The sequence below is a fragment of the Sciurus carolinensis genome, chromosome 4 (genome assembly GCF_902686445.1).
Source record: "Sciurus carolinensis chromosome 4, mSciCar1.2, whole genome shotgun sequence".
Lineage (NCBI taxonomy): Eukaryota > Metazoa > Chordata > Mammalia > Rodentia > Sciuridae > Sciurus > Sciurus carolinensis.
This window is the reverse complement of record NC_062216.1, coordinates 146,410,885-146,435,341: the sequence shown is the minus strand read 5'-3', so window position 1 is coordinate 146,435,341 and position 24,457 is coordinate 146,410,885. Positions and strand designations below refer to the sequence as shown.

Genomic DNA, 24,457 nt, shown 5'->3' with positions numbered 1-24,457 from the left:
ATATTTTGAGTTCCTGAGAGGAAATACACTCTTTCTATATATTATGCCATACCATTTGTTCATTATTCTGCTCTTCCATTTGTCTGAATCACTGTCCTCTTCTTTCATGTACTTGGTTAACTCCTGCTTATGCTTTGCAACTTGGCTTGTGTCTTAGTCCATTTTCTGTTGCTATAACAAAATACCTTAGGCTGAGTGCTTTATAAGTAAGGAGGATTTTATGGTTAATGATTCCATGGCTGGATCCAAACAATATGCTACTGGTGTTCTGATGAGGGTTCCCTGTCTATGTCACAACATGACAGAAAGGAAACTGGCCACATGCAGAATGGGTCCATCAGGTCGAATGCCTTGTTTTGTAACGACCTACACTCTTAAGAACCAACCAGGACCCTAAGAGCTACATTTTTTTTTTTCTCTCAAGGGTGATATTTCCAGTGACCCAATTACCTCTTGCAAGGCCCTACCTCTTAAAGGTTCATCACCCCACTATAGTGCCACATTGGGGACCAAGCCTTTAACATGTGAACCTTTGGGAGATTGGCTAGCACTTCTTCCAGAAAACTTTCGACTTTGGTTAAGTGACACTTGCAGATGCTGCAGTCCTCTCCAGTCATTGTTCTTATCACAGGAATATAATTTTGCTTGCTTGTCTGTACCCCCAACTCTCTGAAAGCAGAGACTCTTTGTGTGTGTATGTGTGTGTGTGTGTCTGTTTTATCACTATAACCTAGTTTCTGGCATAGAGTGAATATTTAGTAATTACCTATGGAATGAATGAAATCATAAACCAAGTGATAACTGAGCAAAATTGAAGGATGAGGTTACCTAGACAAAGGGGTAATGAAAACAGTGTTCCAAGGTACGTGTACTGCTCGGATAAAGATACAATAGTGAGAGGCATGGTGATTAGTGGACAAACTAGGAGCAGTCTGGTGTTTCTGGGATGAAAAGCATAAATGTGGAATTGACAAGAGGTTTGAGAGGCAGTTTTGAGAGGCAGCCAAATCATGAAGAGCTTATTAGTCAGGTTAAGAGGTGTCAACTTGATCTTGCAGACAATGAGGAGGTTATAGGGTTTGCTTCTAGATCACCCATGCAAGCAGGTCCGTGAAGATGGATTTCGAGGGCAGGAAGAATGCACACTAGAAAGAGTGGTTAGGAGGTTGCCCCATCCTTTCCTGGCTCTGCCTTACAATCTGTTCGTGTTTGTTCAACTTAACCTCCATTATTTATATTATGGTCATCAGAATTCTAAATCGGACCCCACGACCTCTGCTCCCTGGGTGTTACTCTGTGATTATGATCTGTTACATGACAGAGGAGATTTATGCAGATGAAACTGAGGTTGTTAATCAGCTGGAAAGGAAGATTATTTGGACTAATGCGATCACACAGCAGAGAGAAGGGAAGCATGAGAGGGATTCAGTGTAAAGGGAATTCTGTGGTTGATTTTGAAGACGAAGGGGATTCACGAGGAAAGGGACCAAGTGTTGTCTCTAAGAGCTGAGAGAGGCAACTTTGGTGGCAGCCATCAAGGGAAAAGGGCTTCAGTCCCACAAATGAATGCAGTGGATATCCACCTGAGCTTGGAAGCCTGATACTGCTCAGTCTTCAGGCAGGAGCTGTCCTCCATGCTGCACAGCCGTGACCTAATCAGTGTGTATTGTTTCAAGCGGGAAAGTGTGTGGAAATTTGTTAGGCAGCTATGAAATAATAACACAAATTTCAGGAAGGTAATGCTTATACTACATTTATTTGGAAGGATGCTGTTATTATCTTCTTTTGCTTTAAATCAACTAACACTGGGGCTTCACAGAGGACCAAGCGCCACACCAAATACTTGAGAATCGAGATCTCATTTAGCACCCCAAACCATCTCAGGTGAGAGGCACAATCAACAATCTACATTTTACATAGAAGAAAACTGAAACTTGGAAAAACTAAGTCACCTGTCCGAAGTCAACCCACCAGCAATTGGCAGGGCTGGAACTTGACCATATGCTGTCTTCCTCAGCCACAGACCAGTCAAAAGGTTTTGTGATTAGTGCTGGTGGCATTCAGCTGTTTCTCTGACAAGATGGGCTAGCTTATTCATAGGACCGGACAATGGGAATAATTTTCAAGTTCAAGTCGTGTGTTGTTTGGATAGATTTTGTTGAGGACAGGTTAGAGAATCATCTCCGGCATGATATCCTTTTACTCTCATTTGTGTTTTGTCATAGCCTAGACAAGGAGAAGGAAGAAGAAAACGAAAAATAATTGGAGGGAAACGGTTCGAACTAATAAAAAAAAAACAAAAAAACAAAACTGGGCTTGATGTGGGTTTAAAAAGCAGAGGGTTAGTCACAGATGTATCCAATTTGGCAATTCCCTGTTTCATGTCCATTCAAGCTTGGGCAGGTGTCCTTTTTTCATGTGTTATAGAAAGCTTGAGGCTGTCTGCCTTGTGCCAAAGGGGGGAAAAAGCAATTAAATATTTTAATATTTCCTGCCTATAAACTGTTCCCTGTTTTATTACTTCAAATGCACTGGATTTAAAAGGAGGTGTGAAAAACTCCTGAACCATTCATAAAAGGCTGCAGCTGCTTGAGTGGAGCGATGCTACATGTTTTTCAAAGGAATGTTTTTGGTCTGAACACCTCGGTCCACAGACTGTTAATTTAGGGTCACCCCGAAACTGATACAGAAGCATGAAGCAAACAATTATAGTGCTTCCGGAATATATCTGGGCAGAATGCAGACAGAGAGGGAAAACGCAAAGAGTAAAGGGAAGAAATATGAAATTGGTCGTTTAGAGGTTATGGTGCAATGCAGCATCAGCACACACACACACACACACACACACACACACACACACACACAAAAGCAAATCTTTTCCCAGAGTAAGTCAGATAAGTTAGTGGCGAATTTCACATGGTTGGTTTGTGAGATTTCTGCTTTGAGTGAACAGAATGAACAGTAGGGATTTAGGGATTTAATGATTTATTTGAGTGTCCGAGAGACATGCCTTAAAATTAAAAGGGAAAAATCAAGTTTTTTTTTTTCTTAAAACCAACTGAAAGAAGTCAAAGTCCTATTTCTCAAAGGTCTTAAAATTTATTTAAAAAGATGTTCATTTTCCCTTTACAGGGATGGTGTGTAACAGAAGCCAAAAGATGACGCCTGTTGAAGATTCCTTTCCACCCAGTGAACCTTTGTTGAGTCTTCCCACATGCAAGATCATGCTTGGTGCTAGAAAGATTCAAAGAAAGCCACTATTCTCATCCTGTCTTATGGAATTGGTTGGCCTTCTGTGTCAACATGCTAAGATCTTTTTGAACATGCTCTCAGATGTTTGTTAAGGTTCAGTCATTCCCATGACACTTTCCCAATTTTGGCTGTGAATCACCTTATTACACATTTAATTAAAAATATTCAACCCCCAGTATACTTAAGTAAATTTAGCCTCATCTTAAGCAATAGTATCTATGAAATCACAGGTTTACTATGATAGTTGGACCTTTTCAAACACACCTTCAAATAAATAAAACTTAACACTATCTCTACCTAAAACTCTTTGGGCCAGATGAATTTTAAAATTTAAAACATTTTTGGATTTCACAAAGGTAATGAATTGCACGTGCTATATATTTTGTATCATCCCTATGGGGTGTGGACACTGCCCCACAATCAAAGATGAACATTTTCACAGAGGGGCTTCTGAAAATTTTTACTAGCTAGATTGTAGAATAAATAAAAATGTTAAAAAAAAAAAAAACTCATGTCAGTTGGAAAAATTTTGGTTTTCAGAGCTTTTTGGATTTTATAACTGCAAATAAGGAGTTTTGGATCTCTAAGTACCATTTTCGAAAGTCTGTGTACAGGAAACAGAGTTGTCAGTAATGTTTGATGCATGAATGAATTTTTCTTTCAAATACGCAGCTATGCTGAAATTTTTGAAAAATATTTTAAGTAAAGTATAAATACACATTGAGTAAAGATTTTAAAAAGATCTACGTACTTCTCCTAATAATTTTGTGTACATATAAACTATACATATGCAAACATACATGCATACACATACAGAAACTTCCACAGGTCTCTTCCTAGTCAATACCTTGTCCAGCTCCATACTATGATAACCAATTCTGAATTCTATGAATGAACTCCAATAAATGGAATCAAAGACTATATGACCCTTTGCAGGTGTGTCTTTTGTTCAGTCTGTGAGGTTCCTCTATGTTTTTGTGTGTATCCCTCGTTTGCTCTTTTTTATTGTTGTATAGTATTCCTATGCTAATTTTTATCACCACAGAGGGTGTGCCATGTAAATATTTTAATTAAACACTTTCTTGGGGTGAAGGAGTCTCTTTCTCTTCAAAAGACAGGCACTCACATGAAGAACACTTTCATCAGGAAATTTAAAAGCAGCTGGCAGGGCTCACCAAGTCTGCAGCCCCTTCAGCCGACTTAGAAAACACAGCTTGTGTTGGGATGCTATATATAAACAGCGGTTAGATTCATTTCCCATCTTGTTTTCACCACTGTGGTGAGTGGCTGCAAGCTGCTAGCTTCACCAAATTAAAAAAAAAAAAAAAAAAAAAAGATCAGGAGATTTTTGAAGAAACATTTTGATTTAATTTTTGGACAGTGTAAAATTTTAGAAGAGGAAATTAAAAGCCCATATAGTTATCCAGCTAGACGATGAAAAGACATGAAAGAGACATCCCCATGAATTCTTTTTTTTTTTTAATTTTACTAAATTTGGGATGGTGTTTTCTGTTCAGCCCAGCTGTGTGTGGAATGGAGTGAGCAGAGATGAATTGGGAGCAATCATGGGCAGTTTTCTATTTCCTCTCGGGTTCCTCTGCAGCCTGGCTTCATTTAAAACACGTGAATTGGTGTGAATTACTGGAACTTGAGAAGCACTCATTCTCAAAATACAAAAACACATTCCAGAGGCAAATAGAAAGGATTTGCAGACTTTTGCTACTTTAGACTTATAGGGAGAATTGAGAGCTGAATGACCCAAGACAAATTGGAAACTAGTTTGCTTGGAGTTTTATGAAGGATTGTACTGTGTCCTTGATTAAAACACTCCAAAGTGGCTATAGAAATTCTCACTAAACCTGAGAAAGAATCAGAAGGGCTGGAAAAAAAAATGAAATCTTTTGTAGGCATTTGATCCACATTATATCATGAAAAGCAAAATAACAACACAGCATGTGGGTTCTAGACTGGCAAATGCCACCTCTGTCACTGTCTAGCTATGTCGTATTACATCTGTGGTCTCAACTTTGATTTTTTTGGTTTTTCTTTATACGCAGAACTATCATAAGCAAACCATGCCAGAGAATCTGAAAGTTAGATCCAAAGATGATTAAAGAACCTGTTGCTTCTTATTTCAAAATACAAGGCCTACCCCTTAAGAAGCTGGTTATTTAGGGGCTCAAGTTACAAAGGGAACCGTAACTTTCTCTGGATTTTTCTTTGGCTGGAAGTTTCCAGTACATTTTCAATTATACTTTGTAAGTATGATTTTCCCAAGAAGGCACCAAAATAACCACAGAGCTAGCCATAGGATCATGTTTCCTTGTTGTTATTTTTTAGACTGAGTACTAGGATAAGTTGTGGAAAATTAATTGTCTGAGAGGCTAAGCGGGGAGAGAGACTGATAGGGGCAAATAAACTCAAGTGAGCATTCATTATGTGTAATGGAAAGCTAATCATCTCTTCATGGATAACTATTGTCCAGAAAAAAACAACCAGATCACTTACTACATCCACAAACCTTGCTGGCCAGTGACGGCAATCATACGGAAAAACATCACTTTCTGAGTTTATCTGATTACACACTGTTTCACAGCCTCTTGATGATTAGCATGGGTTCTGATCCGTGGTGAACATTTTTTTATCCCAGTACTTTCTTTTTCTCTGCTCCCTTGTACAAACCTAAGAAGATTCATCACAAGAAGTTTGTACCAAGGCCTAAAAAGTACATCACTGAGCCAGGGTAAAATGTGCTTGACCTGAGTCTTCATTAAGAGTTGCTTGATTTAATCATCTGCAGCCTGGGAGAGGCAGGTAATAAAATACCAATTTGACTTTAAGGGTACTGATCAGAGAGGAGGGAGACAGACCTTCTATAAAATGTTTTTATTTGTCTTTTTTTTTTTATTGTAAACGAATGGGATACATGTTGTTTCTCTGTTTGTACATGGAGTAAAGGCATACCATTTGTGTAATCATAAATTTACATAGGGTAATGTTTTTTGATTCATCCTGTTATTTTTTTCCTTCCCCCCCACCTCTCTCACCCCTCCTTTCCCTCTATATAGTCCTTCCTTCCTCCATTCTTGCCCCCCTCCTTAACCCTAACCCTAAACCTAACCCTAACCCTAACGCTAACCCCTCCCACCCCCCATTATATGTCATCATCTGCTTATCAGCGAGATCATTCGTCCTTTGGTTTTTTGAGATTGGCTTATCTCACTCAGCATGATATTCTCCAATTTCATCCATTTGCCTGCAAATGCCATAATTTTATCATTCTTTATGTTGGAGTAATATTCCATTGTATATATATGCCACAGTTTCTTTATCCATTCATCAACTGAAGGACATATAGGTTGGTTCCACAATCTGGCTATTGTGAATTGAGCAGCAATGAACACTGATGTGGCTGTATCTCTGTAGTATGCTGATTTTAAGTCCTTTGGGTATAGGCCAAGGAGTGGGATAGCTGGGTCAAATGGTGGTTCCATTCCAAGCTTTCTGAGGATTCTCCATACTGCTTTCCAGAGTGGCTGCACTAATTTGCAACCCCACCAGCAATGTATGAGTGTACCTTTTTCCTCACATCCTCACCAACACCTATTGTTGCTTGTGTTCTTGATAATCGCCATTCTAATTGGGGTGAGATGGAATCTTAGGGTAGTTTTGGTTTGCATTTCTCTTATTACTAGAGATGTTGAACATTTTTTCATATATCTGTTGATTAATTGTAGATCTTCTTCTGTGAAGTGTCTGTTCAAAATGTTTTTATTTGTCTTGATACCCAAGATAGAGATTTTTTTTCCTGAAAAGATGATTAAAAATTCATTAATTTTTTTTTTTTGCATACTGGGGTTGAACCTAAGACCTCATCAGCTCTCTGCCACTGACTACACTCCCAGTCCTTTTAAATTTTTCTTTCAAAACAGAGTCTTCCTAAGCTTCCAAGAATGGCCTCAAACCTGTAATCCTCCTGTGTCCTGAGTAGCTAGGATTATAAGGGAATACCATGACACCTGGCAAAAACAGACTTTTTAAGAATTTTTTTGAAAAATGTGAGATGTACTAAATTGTTTTCTGGTTTGGATAATAGTGACTCCTTTCTCCATAAGATCTTTAGTGACTAATGTCTTATTGTATTGTGTGTATTTTACTTTTGTTGTAGATCTTTATTTTTCCACAGGCGAACCACTTTATGATAATTTCTACAAATATTTACTGAAAAATTGAACTAAATAGGCACTTTTTTCATACTTCATGTATGAAGACGAAGGCGATCAGGTTGTCTCCACTGATGACTCCTACATTTCTGAATTTGACTCCCTTAAAACATTTGCAGAATAGCCAAAAACTATATTCACAAACACTACCTGGGATGAAGGGATCACCTCATTACTCAGTTTTGATGCCGGATGGATGGCATCCCATTTGAGAGGCTGAAATACGAGAGTAATTTTGTTTTACTAAAGGCATATTTTCTTTTCCTTTTAAAGACATATAAAACTACTGTTTTGCTGGGGGAAGAATGAGTTGGGTTTTGGGCTTTTCATGACCAAGTTAAGTAACTCCGAGCCCTGTGCTAACAATGAAAGTGAGATTCCCTTTCACAGGAGGGCTGGTCCATTGGAAGTTGATGATCCCAGTCTGGCTGATCCAACAGGTTTTTACTTCTTAAGGCTTTGAGCACTGTGAGTCAGAGGGAGAGGAAGAGAGAGGGAGGACATGAGCTCATTGTAGAAGGCTGGTATTAGAGGAGAAGGGAAGGATTGTTTGTTGGACCCAAACCAGAATAAGGAGTGGCTGTTATTGCAACATGAAAATATGAGCACTGTGGGGGAGTGGTTGGGCTGCTGTGGAGTCGCCCTCAGAGCCCCGAGGATAATCTTCCACCGGGAGCTAAGTCACTGGTGACTGGCTCCAGGAGTGAGCTGGTTTTGGAATCTTTTCCCTTTTTGCTTTTCTCTGCCTGGAAACTTGACTGGAGAGGAGGGAGTTTCGCTTCTGCCCTTGATTCACCCACACCACACACTTCCTTTCATCTGAAGACTCTGAAGTGAGATCACATTGGTGAACTCATCTGGATTCATCAAGAACTTTGGCATGTGAAGATCTGCCTGGGTATCCACAGTGCTCGGGGCCGGGTGCCAAGCTGCCTTCTGAATGGAGCCGGCATCCAATTGTCTAATAGGATAGAAGTGTAGACGTTTCCCCTTTCCCGTCTCACCCGCAACTTCACCTCTCTGGACAATGGTTCAGATTCTCCCAGAGCTAAACTTATCACCATTATTAATTTATTTTTACAGGAGTTGCTACTCAAAGGAGAATGAACTAGATTGGTATTTCATAAAGGGATTATGAGAGGGTCTATATTAGTCAGGACCCTTTGCGTCCAAGTGGCAGAATGCAATTGGAGCTTTGCACTAGCACAAAGGATATAACTGGGCTACAGGACAATCCAAAACAGAAACTCAGATGCCTGCAGGCTTCTTTCATTTCCAGCTGTCATTCTTTTCAACATGTTTTCCTATGGACTTCTTCCACAAGGTCACCTCCTCCACCATGCTTTCAGATTTGAATCCTAGGCCTTGATACCAGAGAGGAATTGTCCCTTTTTCTGAAGTCCCAATCTATACAAGCTTAAAGAGAGTCCAGTCACAGCTCTGTGCAACTTTTCTGACCTGTGGATGGGTTATTGTGATTTAGTGACTCTTACCTGAACCATGTGGTGGTGTGATGGAGGAAGATTTCCCAGGAGGAAATGGAAATAGGAATGGTATGGGGCTGAATCTGGAAGAGAAGGGTATTGGGAAGATAAAAATAGTACATATTCATTACAGGAGATGAAATGAACTGTAAGATTGTATTAGGGTTCTCCAGAGAAATGAAACCCCGTGTGTGTGTGTGTGTGTGTGTGTGTGTGTGTGTGTGTGTGTTTTATGTAGGAGGATTTATTATAGGAATTGTCTTATGTGATTATGGAGGACAAGAAATCCCATGATCTGCCATCTACAAGCTTGAGAATCAGGAAAGTCACTGACAGAATTTAGTCCAAGCACAAAGACCTGAGAAAAGGGGAACCAGCAATGTAAACCTCAGTCTGATTTGAAGGTCTTAAGAATGGGGTAGAGGGGGAGAGGGCAATGGCATCAGAGTCTATCTAAGTCCGAAGGCCTGAGGGTCAGGAACACTGATGTCTGAAGGAGGAGAAGATAGATGTTCCAGTTTAAGCTGAGAGTGAATTCACATTTTTTCTCTCTCTCTCTTTTTTTTTTTTTCTATTGGATCCCTCCACAAATTGAATGGTGTCCAGCTGCAGTAGTAAGAGCACATTCTTTTCTCAGTTTATCAATTCAAATGCTAATTTCTTTTGGAAACACCCTCACGCATGCACTAAAAAATAACATTTGACCAGTTAGTTATCTGGGCATCTCTTAGTTCAGTCAAGTTGATACATAAAAGTAACCATCACAAAGAGAGAAAAAGGGAAATTAATGGAGATCAGGTTTAGAAAACTCATAAAGTACATAATTAAACATTGACTATCCTAGAGTTGGCGATATACATTTATGACAAGATCTCTCTGGCTAAACTTTCAGCTTTTATTGTGGGAGTAAATATGTAGCAATGATTGTTCATTTCATGATGAGATGAAAAACAAAAGAAAAAGGCTTGTCTTCCCTACATTCACACCTCATGCCAGAGTGCCCAATAAAAATAATTGGGCTGCTTTCATTTAAAAGAAAGTGCAGATCTCTGATGACTCAGTGCAAGCTTTGGGTTAAACCCAGCTTTGGGTTAAATTCCAGAAAAGGAACATGTCTAAGTTTTGTAGGTCTGGGTTCTCTGAAGATGGTGATACTCTTAGAGATGTCAATCACTGATGATTTGTATAAAAATTCAATAAATTCCATAAGTTAGTAGGATGCCTGAAACTATTCCTACAAATGGTCAATATAATATTTTATTTCACTGTTTTCCCTAAATATTTACTATTTACTGTCCATGTGATCTCAATATGTTTTAGTTGCTATGTTTTGCTTAAAAATATTTTCTAATTAATTCTGCCAAGGATAAAAGGTACCAAGTTCAGTTTTTTTTAAATACCTTTATTTTATTTATTGATTTTTATGTGGTGGTGAGCATTGAACCCAATGCCTCATACGTGCTAGGCAAGTGCTCTACCACTGAGCTATTACCCAAGTCCCTCAAGTTCAAGTTTTTAAATAGAGTAGAAACCAAGGCCAGAAGGAGATTAATTGAAATATTAAATTGATTATTGAAAATAGCTAGATACAGTAGTGGAAGCAGTGTTAAGTGCCTTTGGGAAAGATATTTGGGTTTGGTAAAAAGTAGAATGCAGAGGACATCAGTGTCTGAAGTACTCGGGTGAAACTGCAGCTCCAGAAAGCACTGCAGAAGCCAGGCACCGTGTGTTCATCTCCTGATAAGAGGTACCTTGTATGTTCCTGGACCTTGCACCAGGCTTCTGTGGTCCTGACAATGGCTCCATGTGAGATGTCTAATTGAGAAGCATGGAAGGGCAAGTTAATCTTTATCCCTTTTTCTTAACAGTGGTCTGAATCTTCTTGAGTTAAGGATAAAATAAATATTTGGCAAGCTAGAGGGGTCCCTGAGTTATAGGACCTTAGGACCTTTGGATTAAAGGGCAAAGATCCATAAATCTGTGCATATCTTAGATACGAGTTGTCCCTTCAGTAGATGCTTGTTTGTTTAGTCTGGTCAACATTTCACTTTGAATGCAAGCATTAGTTGTGTTTCCTGGTTTAAACATCTTTCATAATAACCGAAGAGGTTTTTAAGGCAAAACTACTGATTAAAACAAATTAGTTGAGGAAAGCAGAATGGACGTTAACAGTTTCCATCAGTTAAATATAAATAAATAGAGCAAAATACAAAGAATTATAGGTAGGAATGAAGTTCAAGTTGGAGATAACACCCCATCCCTGTTCAGTTTTTAGTCAAGTTTGTCTAGATCACTGTGTGTTTTCTGATTGGGGTATACTTTTTTTTGATGACACTAGCTCTGAACTGAAATTTTACAATAAATATGCCAATATTTTGCAGGAACTTCTTTGTCTGTGGCTACTTGGGCTTTAATGCAGCTTCACTCCATTCCACCTACTGAAGACTTAACAACCGCATCTCCAGTGCCTGGGAATTTTCTACTTCTGTTCTCAGTTGTAATTACACAAATGAATGCAAAATAAGTTCAAATTACTTAGCACATTACACAAGAGCCTTCACAAGCTGAACCAGCCTTCTTAATTTACAGTCATTTCATCCCATCCACCAGAGGTTCTGGTCACGCTGGGTTACTTAGTATTGCACTGTGAAGTTTCATATTGGCTTTCTAGCTCTTTGTAGCTTTGTCTTATTTGTTAGTCTCAGAGGCTTCTATGTATCTGTCTAAGCCCTGTTTAATTGATACTTTATCTGCAAAATCTCCATGATTTCTCCAAATATCCCCCAGATTAAATCAAATTCTGTACAGATCTTAGAATATCACAAAGCATGTTTTTTTGATAATTATATAGTGGAATTGAACTTTGGTTCAAAAACTTATTGTGTGAGAAAGCTCATTTATGCCCCCCTCCCATTACAGTTTGGATCTGGAATGTTCTTCAAAGGCTTATGTGTTGAAATCTGGGTCTCCAGCTGGTGGTCCTACTGGGAGCAGGTGGAAACTTTGAGAGGCAGGGCCTAGTTGGAAGAGGTAGGTCACTGGCTGTGTGTCTTTGAAGGGTATATTATGTCCCTGTACTCTTCCACACTCTTTGTTCTCACCTCTGCCATGACAAAGAGCTGATTAATAAATAGCTATTTATTTTTCCTCTTCCTTCACTCTCTCTTCCCTTCCCTCCATCTTTTATTCTTCCTTCCCTGTTTTTCTTCCTTCCTCCGTCCCTCCTCCCTTCCTTCCTCCTTCCTTCTCTTTTTTTCTTCTCTCCCTCCATCCTTTCTTCTTTCCCTCCTTCTTTCCTTTTAAACATTACTTTGAACCACACAACTTGGCTTTTATATTTGATTCCTACCCAAAATAGGTTGGATGCTTAATCTCAACCTTAAAAATGTTAGGTTGGATCTCTGCGGTCCATCTTCCCAAACTGCTTTACTCTTAGTCTATCCCTGATCAGTCAATAGCAATTCTATCCTTACAATTGCTCCAGTGGAAAAACCTGGGGTTGTTTTCACTACTCTTCATCCCTCACACCCCACAAGATATCTGTGAAGAAATAGTGTTGACTTTACCTTCAGAATCTATTCAGTATCTGACCCTTGCTCGCCAACCTCTACTACTACTACCATGTTCTTGACCGGGCGACAATAGCATTTTAACACTTCTTTTTTATTCCAGAGCATATAACCTTTTAACATACTGTCTAACTTACTTTATCATTTTGTTAATTGTTTATTGTAATTGTTTCATCTAGAATGTAAGCTCCTCGGGGCTGGATGTCCTTCTGTTTATCCCTGTTGTATCCCCTGCACTTGAAACAGTGCTGGAATATATATTAAGAAAACAGTCAAGTCTTGTTTAACAAGGCAGATGCATTCCTTCTAAAACATTTTTTCTTAATTGTAGATGAACACAATAAGTTTACTTTATTTATTTATTTTTATGTGGTGCTGAGGATCAAAACCAGTGCCTCATACATACTAGACAAGGGCTCTACCACTGAGCTACAACCCAGCCCAAGGGGGATGCATTCTGAGAAACGTGTCTTTTGTCATTGTGATTTTGTCATTGTGTGAACACCACTGAGTGTACTTATAGAAACTAAGGTGTCTACAACATCACTCAAATGTAACCTTCTATTATATAGTCTGTCCATCACCAGTTGAAACATCTTTATGCAGCATCTGCCTCTATAAGTAAGTGAATGTATTTGACTCTGAAGAGTGGACTTCTCTCTCATGGCCTTGTTTCTCCACTGCAGCTGTGGCGGAATGGCTAAAGCAAGTATTCATGCCACGATGGTAGATTGGAGGACGTTCCTTTTTTTGCCCTCAATTCACCCTAAACACTTTGGACTGTCCCATTTGTCATTGGTTACTTCCTGTCTCTGCTACTTTCATTTCCATGCACAGGAATCCTAGGTGTGGTTAGAGCCCTTTGCTGACAGCCCAGCCTCCCTACGCGCTGGCTGTCTCCCTAGGAAAGCCCCACTGCCGACACGCTGGTCTCCACTACCTGTGACCCGTTGACGGCCATCTACTTTCTTTCCCACAGGGAGAACCAGTGTCCTTTCTCTGCCTTCAAGGACATTCTCCTTTCCTCTCTTTTCTTCAATGATCTTAGGCTCCAAATAAGAAGCAGCAGTTTTATCTTTGAGCTGCTTGTTTCATCTCTGAAGAAAACTTGTGAAATAAGAGGGTCACCCAGGCCCTGAGAACCACTGTGAAATAGAACAGGAAGTGGCCATCTTATTCTACTGTTCACACATATACTGGGGTATGATTTCACTGCTTTTTGTCAGATAGTGGACATTCCTGTGATAAATCCCACTTTTCCACGATGGCTTGTAATTTTATTACACGCTTGAATTTTAGGTAGGAGTTTTGTACTCATTACCGTTGTTTGTCAGTAGTTGTGACATTAGCAATACATGTGTGTGTGCATGTGTGGTTTGTGGGGTTTCAGTGTCACAATTATGCCAGCTTTGTAAATTAAGCTAGGGGGATTTATGTCTTTTTATATATCCTGGAATTGTTTATATAGGGTGGCAAGGATCTATTTCTTGAAAGAATGCAACCACATAATAGGTTAACTCTGAATAGGGTTAGGGTTTGGAGTTATTTTTTAGAACCTTTTTTTTTTTTTTTAAATAAACGTTTCAATTTATTTCAGGTCTATTAAATCTATTAGGCTGTTTGTAAGTTTTATCATTTGATTGGAATTGTGTGTTTCACTGAAAATTTCAACCCTGAGTGGCACAGGGAATTGTTCCTAGAGAATGATCTCTTTTGGAGTTTTCCAGATGATTTTCTTTTCTCCTACTTAAGCACTAATTTTTATGCTTTATTTTCTCTTTATCCATCTCAGAATACAGTGTCTCCTTTTTAACTTCATTTTTATAATCAGACAGGGTTTGTGTGTAGACTTTGGCTTTCTTCACTGACTCTTCTGCAGCTAGATGAATTCTCTCCTCAGATAAAAATTGGAAGGTAATTGATTATATTAGGAAATTGATGGGCAGGTGTTCTGGTCCACCTCTTAGGATCAGCCAGGCATTCATTTAGGACAACTCTAAGCACATAAAAGGGAACTGGTCTTACCCCTACTTTTTACTTCTCTGAATAAGTGTCATTGGTATGTTTTTGCAAAATATTTGTTACATAATATATTAAGAATTGTTATGTGACAAACTTATTTTCCAGGCAAAAATATTTAGGCAATGATGGATAAAAATCTAGTGATGATTATTTCCTATAGAATATTTAAAGATCGTTACATGTACCGTGAACATCCTGGAAAGAGCTATACTTCCTTTCCCCCAATTCTTTTTTCATAAGATCTCTTTGAAAACTATCTCATGATGTTATTCTTCTGTGAACTTTATTTTGGGAACTTTTCTGTAATAGATCAGAGTACTTGGAAATCTGCGCCAAGAACAAATGGCTAGAATGTTTTCTGTACCCATTCATTTCTAGAATATTTAGCTATTTTTTTTTTTTTCTTGGAATTGGTCTTCAAAGGGTGGAGGACTGACGAATTTTAGCTGCCTCAAAATGCCAAGTAGCACCAGGACCACAGTCTGTGAATCTCAAAGTCAGAGACAAGATTGGGAGAAGAATAAGGAGAACTACCAGAGCTTCCTGTTTTGTTCTTGTTCAGATTTTTAGGTGACTGAGATATTCTGTTTGAACAGATGAAGCATGGGAGGCTTCTGAATATTTCAAATCTACCTTGACTGTTAGCCTTAATAGAAACATCCAGTGAATTCTTCTGATAGGCTGCCGGTTTTAGTTCATAGAGATATAATATCTTTTGTCTTTTGTAATTTTCTGCGTCATCCTGGGTGAGTAGTTAGTATAGGCTGGAAAAAACATTTTAAATATATTATTTCCATAAATATTCCTTTAAGTCCTGTGAATTAGTAATTATTATGCATGGCATTTGAAGTCAGAAAACTGAAGGTTGGTTGGGGGAGAAAGAATGAATAAGCTGCAGAGAGGGGTAAACTTCCTGCCACTCATGATGTAATTCCTGTAGCTTTCACACATCTTGGTCCTACATAAATGTCTTTAAAAATAGGCCACTGCTGCTGCAAACAGGCAGGTCTGCTCTGCTGCCCACTCAGGGGTTCTAAGAAGACTATTTATAAAGCCAGTCCCTTGTTAATCTATCTTTTGCTCTCAGCTTCAGTTAGACTAAATACAATAAACTGACCTTTGCAGGAAACTATGAACAGATCACCAATTAACTTTGACCACCTTAATTGGTCCTTGTAGTGAACCTAAGACACAGAGGAAAAACTGCAAGAGTTTTAGACCAGTGATACTCACAGTCGATCTGCAGACTGTCATTGGACTACTTGTTTCTGTTTGCATTAATGCAGGAACAGACAAGAAGGACTTGTATGGCAATTTGACATTGCCTTGACTTCCAAGTGCGTGGAAGTAGAACTGTCTTTTGAATAGGATATAGATCAATTCAGGTAGGTGTTGTTGGATTCAGGTGGTGGGTGGCATGTGCCACAAGCTGTGTCCTGGTCATGTTCTGAATCCTTGGTGCAGGACTGAGAAGCACAGGTTTAGTGAGTGCATGCCTTTTTCCCACTTCTTCAATTCTGCCGGAGACTTTGTGACATTTGGGCTCTTTCTTGCTTGTTTTTAATTGTACAGAGACACTTGCCCAGTCTCCTCTGACCCTTTTATGAAAATGCCCTGCAATTCAAATCCAAATTACTTGGAATCTGCAAAGGACCCAGTAAGATGGAGAAAAGGGCTTTCTTCTCCCAGTTGCTCCACTAAGTCTTCCTTCTAATGGCAGTGACAGAATACTACATACTCTTCTTTAGCTCACTTGTAGTTCAGGTTGTGTAACAGTAACTGGAGCATGAATTAAAGCCTCTCACTCAATGTCATGGACATGCCAAATGCATTTCTGGCTTGCATTTCAATCAGGAGGCCAAGCTGTTTAGCTGAAACCCAACATAATGAGGCATAAACCAGGTCCTAGAGATGTGTTAAGTTATTTAGCATCATCTGTTAAGATTTCAAACTTCAAATGAATTCTTTTCTCTGAAATAAAAATTTATTTAATTCCTCAGTAGAACATCAGTTGAGTCATATTTTGGCATGCTGTGCCCCAAATAGTGAGCTGATATATTCCATGAATTCACCTAAGGAGACTTATAGGGTGCGTGTGTGTATGTGTGTGTGTGTGTGTGCACTTGTCACATGTGTGTTAGATCAGTATCACAGATACTGACTGTGCCCACAAAATGTGCTCACAAAATCAAAGTGCTGAGTTGACAAAGAGCAGGCTGTAACATTCCTAAGAGACTCAGGTATTAAATAGAATCCGTTTCCAAGTTCCTAAGACAATGTGAGATGAATAGTCTTTTCTTCCTGTTCTCAAATCAAAATCTTTTTTGTTTTAACTAAAACCACTGTTTTTCAATATTCAAGATCATTTCCTTTTTAAGGTTATCTGCCAACACTGCTTCTCAGTAGCTCATTTATTTTTCATTTAAGGAACATTTATAGGGCACCTATTGTGAGTCTAGATCCAAGTCCCTGCCTTTCGAGGGGATGTCCACAATAAATAGCAATCATTGCAGATGAACATTTTTTTTTTTTTGGCACCAGGGATTGAATCCAGGGGTGCTTACCCGTTGAGTCACATTCCCAGTCCTATTTTAATTTTTAAATTTTGATATAGGGTCTCACTAAGTTTCTCAGAGACTTGCTAAGTTGATAATACTGGCTTTGAACTTGTGATTCCCTTCCTCAGCCTGCTAAGTCATGCACATTATATTTTTATAAATGCTTTCATAGAAGCATGGACAGGGTATGGGGGAGCACAGGGGTTGGACATTCAAACTAGAAGCAAAAGAATTAGGAAAGAACTTCCTAGTGTAGGTTCTATTTATATTAAGGTTTGAGGAATTAGAAACAGCTAAACAAAAATATGCACTTTGGTGTGTGCCCTTGAACACACGTTTCTGTGCTTTGTGTGTGTGGCACTGTCCTCAGTGGATTCTATATCCTCAGGGGCAGCACGTTAGAAGGTGCAGAGGCTTGAATGAGAATGACGCATTAAAGCAACTCTGTGTAAGAGGACTCCTACCTCCCCAATCACAAGTGCCACAAAGAGGGACTCTAATTAAACAATGTTACCCAGACCTTGGCACATAATAGGAGTTCCATAAATATTTATGCAACAGATAAGTGACCTTAAGAACTAACTTAGTAAGTTTGAAGCTCTCTCTGACATGCAAATTATAGCAGTATCTTAGTAGTTGTAGTTGGGCTTTACAATGCCCACCCCCCCCACAACCCCAAGGGAAGATGTCTGCCATATAATAGTTGCTCCTATTCATTTTCTGTCTTTTTTATTAGTCACCTGTTCTTACCTTGCCAGTAATTATTGATTGATCTGACAACCCTCTCTGTTTATGATGGTGACATATGACATTTGTGTCAAACATAGAATTCTAAGACTGTCACATGGCTTTTCAGATAAATCTATTGTGACATACACGTATATCTTAATATAAGATATGTATATCTAAATATAAGATATAAATTGATAGCACTGACCAGTTACTAACGACTTACTTGATTTTGGACTAAAGAAAAATAAAATTGGTAAAAAATTACTTATACTGAATTTACTGAGTTTCAAAGCAATCTAGTAATTTAAAGTCTTCTTCAGATTAGAAAACACAATATTCAAAATGAAATTAATTACAATTTTTAACATTTCTTTAAAAGATCAGTCTGTTTTATTACTTTGTTTTTGATCTCACTTTTCATGGTTTAATTTTTATTGTGTCTTTGCAGATCCTCTTTCAGATAAATACCTTTCTTACTGCAGGCATCTCCCTATTTTCTAAACTTGGTTCAGTTCATTCTGTTTGTGAGAGTTCTCCATTTAACTTCACCCAATTCTGAATACATGTACACTTGTATGTATCTCAGTCCTCACTCACGTAGCTTTTAGTTTGTTCTTTGACTTCTCTACATTTAAAAAATTAATATAATTAATGTCCATCTCTTTTTCTTTTTGCATTGCTGGGGATGGAACCTAAGCCCCACGCATGCTGGGCAAGGACTCTACCACTGAGCCCAGATACTGCCCCTTTTTCGTTTTGTTTTTTTGTATTTATTACATTTAAGTCTTTTTCTTTTCAAGGAATGGATGCCTGAAGGGCTTTCTACTGAAAATAATTCGTTGAAAGGCTACTGGGCATCTCTGAAACATTTCCACGCAGGGAAAAATGTATTGTTACACCATAAGATGCTCTGGAATTGCAAAATCATCATCCAAATCTACTCTCTTTTCTCAGTGAACTTTAGGCCTCCAGACAGTACTTTTGCACATCTCCTCGATTATGGTTTTCATATTCACCACCTTCCTCCTGGTTGCTCTGCTCTCCTTGGCTTCTATTTGGTCATAGATTTTGCTTGAATGAGGCCTGCTCTGACTTTGGTTCTATACCTGTCAATGTGTTCCTGACCCACCGACTTCATCTCACTATCTCAGTTGCCTAAGCCTAAATTCTATATGCCCAGGTCAGAGAACCCGATTTGCTGAATATGGATGAATTTTCCATAGGGCAGTTTTCCTCATCAAGTTAGGGGGTGAGTATCATTTAGCACAAGCAGGATGGACTCTGAAAATTGACTGTGGGCAGCAGGCAGTGACTGGTCTCTCAAGTACAGCATTCTCCACAGCGTCTTACTCAGCGTTCTTGATTATTTGAAAAAAGGCACCTGAGAGACTGTGACTAACTTTTGTGAATAAGCACTTCCAGTTCCCAGTAGTCTTTGCAATTTTGTGACCCCCTTTAAAATTAAGTATGCTACTTCTTTCTTTGTAAATGCCTTCTTTCCTAGGCTGCCTCTGAGTAAGGGTGAGGAATAAGCACTGAGAGTGTTGCTTAGATCATATAGATATCACTATCATATAGATATCACTATGCTTACATAAGTAGCTCAGGCCACCCCGCAAAGACAGGGTTCCAAGTCCAGCCTCCTGATTGCCAAAGCATTGCTCTTCCCTTCATAGCTCTTTGCTTTATCATAATTCACATCTATAAAATAAATAAAACCCAGCCCCAGGAACTAAAGAAAGTTTCAAGTATTTTTTTAAAATACAATTTCCCAATTTTTTTTTTTTTTTGATTTTTGTGGTGCTGGGGATTGAGCCTTCAGATTCACGCACAGTAGGCTAGCACTGTATCGCTAAGCTACAGTTACAGCCCAAGTTTCAAGCATTTTAAACATGCACCATTAGAGCATTTAATTTAGTGGAGAGAGATCCTTAACAAAAACTTATTCCTTATTTCTAAATTGATCAGGGAACTTGTTTTGTTTTACATTGACAGAGCTTCTAATATAAAGTAGTTTTAGGCTTTGATATCCATTATGAAATTAAAAAATAAAATTCATTTTAATTTTGTTTGTCTTCAAATGTATCTGAAGTTGTTGCTGTTGTCACAGGGAGTATGGAGAAGAGTTTGAAGGGCTGTGTGCTTCCAAGTCTGGTCTCTTTTCCCAATTCTTGTGTAACCAGGGCCTTTTTAGAATTTCCCCAATGAAGCACATAACCAGATATGATAATCTTGAATTATGGCTTACTAACTTTAGAGATGTAGCAGAGGAAGGAGCTCCTCAGTGGGAGTTTGGACTCTGCTTGTTAATAGCTATGTGACCTTCAGGAAATCCTGTCTACTTACCAAGCCTCCATTTCCTAACCCTTACGAGGGAACAGTCAGGCCTCAGTACTTAGGAAGAATGTTGTGAAGATAAAATAAAATAATATATGGGCAAGCACTTTGTAAACTGAAAGGTAATTCAGAACTGTAAGTGGATATTATTATTTATTTTATGAGCCAGTAGAAATCAAAGCCCTGGTTTCATTGCCAGGAGGATTTTCCTTACAGATCTAATTCTTAAAGCTTGGCTTTGCCTAGTTAATGAGTACTTTCCAAATAAAGATCTCTTTTACTGCTTTGATTTTTGTGAACTTCCCTTTACTCTGATTCAAAGTCACATGGGAAGGTGCTCTTGTAAAGCCATTGTTTAATTTAGACTTTTCATACTGCGTGTACGTCCGGCTATTCTCTGGTTTCAGTCTCTAAGGAGCCTTTGAGGGCAGACCTTGCTTCTTTCCCTTACATATAGTTTGGCAGCAAATGAGATGTTTTCAATAGAGATGAAAAAAAAAAAAAAGACTCTCAGTATGTAACCTGTCACCTCAAGAAGAAGCACATCCTGTTCTAAGAAGTTGCCTCAGAGCTCGCCGAGGACCATACCAGTGTTTTGACTTGTGACTCAGGCAGTAGCCAGGGATGAGGTTTTAAGGAGAGTTGCTTCATGATATTGTGTAATAACAGTGTGAGAAACCACCATACAAAGCTCTTTATTTTAGTAACTTAGACTTCTTAGTCTGGTTCTCAATTCTGTTCAGTTGTTTTGAAGTCAGTATATCTAAACCTTTTCATATTAATACACACAAAAAGTACAAAAATGACATTTAAAAGATCATTGGGTAAAAGCAGATGTGCTTTTAATTTCAATCTCAGTGAAGTGAAGGTACTCAGATAATGGGAAGTCGATTTGTTTTTCTCATGTCTTTTGATGTGGCTTAGATGGAGACAATTGCGCTAAGATTTTGTGTTATAAATATTACCTGTTAATTATTCTTTAATCCTGCTCTTCCTAAGCTTTTATCACCCAGGCACCAAATCCAGGAAAAAGAGGAAGATGGATTTTAAAGAAATGAGGGGACTTTATAATCATAATTCTATGATTGCTGTCTGAAGTACTAGGGGGAATGGTAGAACTGAAAGCATCTCCAATCTCCTGTCTCTAGCCTTTTGAACAGTATTGTGTTTTCAACAAACTCTGAGATAATAGTCTCCATCTGGGGACCCCAGTGGAGTGTCACAATGCCAGGCCAATAATCAAAACTTCCAAGGCATTCTATCTATTGTGATTTTCTTTCCTCTCCATCCTAGTCCATTCCCCAGGATTGAATTCAAAGCATCAGGCCCATAAAAATAGACAGATTGTCCACAGTGATCATATGCTCTGGTTGGCAGCTACTTCCTGAAACCCACATCTAGGTGGTAATAAATGTAGAACTGAAATTCTAATCTTAGAACTCATAGTTCCATTTTTCTGTCCCTCAATAGTGACTTTCTTCATGAGTTACAGAGAAAAGTAAAAATTCATTGCAACCTAAACAATGTGAAATTTGGGACCTCAAGTCAAGAAATTTCAGCTTCTTAATGGTAACAGAAGCAGAATTTAGTTGTTTCATTTCATATCTTAGTTTTCATTAGTACTACATTTCTAAATAAATAAAAGCCCTAACTGATAGACTGTGAATGTTTTTGCCTTGAACCCAAATTTTTAATATGACCAACTCTTTGCAAGATCTGTGGCAAGAATCTCTGGGATTTTCCAGGCAGTGTCCCAGGTTAGCACATGGACAGGTACAGTTAACAATGAAGTCCTTGTCTGTCACTTGAAAATATTCAGAGACCAAATGATCTATTATCAGCCTATATATAGACAATTTTGAGGGTTGGATTGGTTAAGTTTTTTTTTGTTGTTGTTGTTTTTTAAGCCTAAAAGCCTATAATTACAAGACAGTGGAGAAAATTCAAGAAATATTTAAGCAATAGAAAGTTAGTAGGTTTGGCAGAGGCAGAGAGTTCATGGCATAGAGAAGTAGAGAACAGAGCTGAAAGGTCAGGTTGGTTTTTTGTTACTAATGCTGTACTAACCTGGAAGTGAGTATTGTCACAATCTTTGGATATAAAGAGGCTGATTATTATAAAACATTCACAAAACGTATATGAGAATGCAAAGTGACATTGTATTAGGGAAGTTAACAGATAGACATACACTTGAGTTTACCTCAGCCCCGGCTAACTCAGTGATTTGGGGCAAGTTAACATTGTTAGCCTCAATTTCCTCATCTCTAAAATGGCAATGGTAATATTTACCTCACAGGGTTGTGAGGATTAGATGATAGCATATGTAAATATTAAATACATAAAGCAGTTCTCACGCTGCCTGGAAAAGAGGGGACAATGAGTATAATCATCTCTCTCCTGGATGGTTGAAGTGGCTACCAGCCTTCTTGCTAGTTTGCTTGTTCTGGCTCCAGTTCAGCTTCATTCTATTCTCAAGACAACAGCCCCAACAATTCTGTTACAGTCGTATCTTTGTTCAAACCCTTCCAGTGAATCCCCCTTTCACTCAGAGTAAAAGTTTCACAGTGGCCTGCATGATTTCAGTTTTATCCCCTCTTGATTCTATCTGCTCAGTCACACTCTTCCTTAACATTCCAGGCAGGTCTCCCCAACCTGACACCCTGTACCTGCCTTCCCTGTTTAATTTGAACTGAATACTTATCACCAGCTAAGGCTTCCTGTATTTTACTTGCTTAAAGTGCTTACCATTTGTCTTATCCATTGAGAAGACAAGCTCTGAAGAGGGAACTGAGCTCCACATTAAGACCCCTTGTTTTAATTTATTTTAAACCCTAGAAGAAAAAGAGCTCTAAACATCTTTGCAGTATTGGATTTCATGCCTTAAATATTTCTTCTCACTCTAATGGTTAAAACAGCATCATATTTAAAATCACATATGATAACTTTTAGAAATACTGTCATCCACAATGATTTACTAAAATATTACTTGAGTCTCTAATTTTAATTCCATATTTCGTCCCATGATAGGTCAATTCAAATCTCTTCACAAAGCAATATTATATCTCAGAGTCTGCAATTTTGTTAACCTCTTGTGGTTAGAGAAGAGGTTATTTAAAACTTCCTTTTTTATTACTCTTAGCTCTCCCTCAGATTTTAAAAGTTATTACAGATTAATTTTAATACTTTTCCTTTACTGATTATGAGAATAAGCTATTAAGGTATATTCAATCTGGTAAGACTGTATCATGTAAATTTTAAAGTGATTCTTAATTAACTCATCTTTGTACTTGAATTTGTTCAAAATAATTACTCAGTAGTTTTGATTTCAAAAATCAACATTCTGCAATCTGCTGCAGAGTATGATTTAAACAATATTCCTTTACGGTCTGTTTTCCTGTAAAGGCATCACATCTGCTTGCATTGGTCACACTGAATTTGTCATGTTAAATACAAGTAACACAAGCTTAACCCATGCAAAGTACACCATCACAGCTCATTGTAATCAAGTGGGAGGATTGAAATGCTCCCTTTCCTAATCACAAGAGGTTAACGAAATTGTAAACTCTAAGATAATGTTACTTTGTGAAGAGACCTGGGTCAAATTATCAAGGGTAATTCTCAAATAGAATTGAAATTAGGTAGAAGAAGTTCCAGTTGATTGCAATCTGGTCAATCTCAAAGCTATAATGATCAGATATCTCACATTTAGTGGGGTTATATTTTGTCCTTGGATGGGTTTAATTGAAATTAAGACCTAAATTTGAGAAACTTACAACAATTCAGTAGTATCTTCTGCTAAATAAACAGTATTTCTTAACAAATACTGCATTAAAATGGGAATTAGATGCAGCAAAGACTGGTGAATAGAAAAAGAATGAAAGGTCTAATTTGTTAAAAATTTCAATGATGAAAATTGATGACAAAGTTTTGAGTGAGAAATAAGAAAAAAAAAATCTTTCCTATAAGTAAACTGGAAAGGTAAAAGAATGACTAAGACAATTTCATTTAGTTCCAAGATCTAGTCTGTGTTTAAATTTGATTTTATTCTATTCTTACAGAAACACAAAACAGATAATTATCTTTCAAGGGATATAATGGGAATTGCCACTCCAAAATAAAATTACCACAAAGAGCAATACTTTCTACTTATAAGACTTTCAGGTAGAAAATATAAAGTTGAAAAGTACAAGAAAAGGAAAAACTTTTTTTTCTGTGATAGCTTATTAAAAAGATCTCAGATAGCTGTAAAATAATGTTTCTACATGTAATAGGAAGGAACT

The 24,457-nt window shown here is 38.1% G+C and overlaps 1 long non-coding RNA gene across 1 annotated transcript in view; it reads right to left on the bottom strand.

Annotated features, from left to right (window-relative positions):
- Window positions 1–7,006: 7,006 nt before the first annotated feature.
- The window catches only part of LOC124982076 (uncharacterized), a 31,816-nt gene continuing 14,365 nt past the window's right edge, over window positions 7,007–24,457 (bottom strand). Inside the window, exons 3-4 of the long non-coding RNA XR_007108174.1 lie at window positions 8,969–9,042; window positions 7,007–7,060 (exon numbers count right to left, since the gene is read on the bottom strand). This is a non-coding gene — a long non-coding RNA (uncharacterized LOC124982076). The remainder of the gene's footprint in view (window positions 7,061–8,968; window positions 9,043–24,457) is intronic.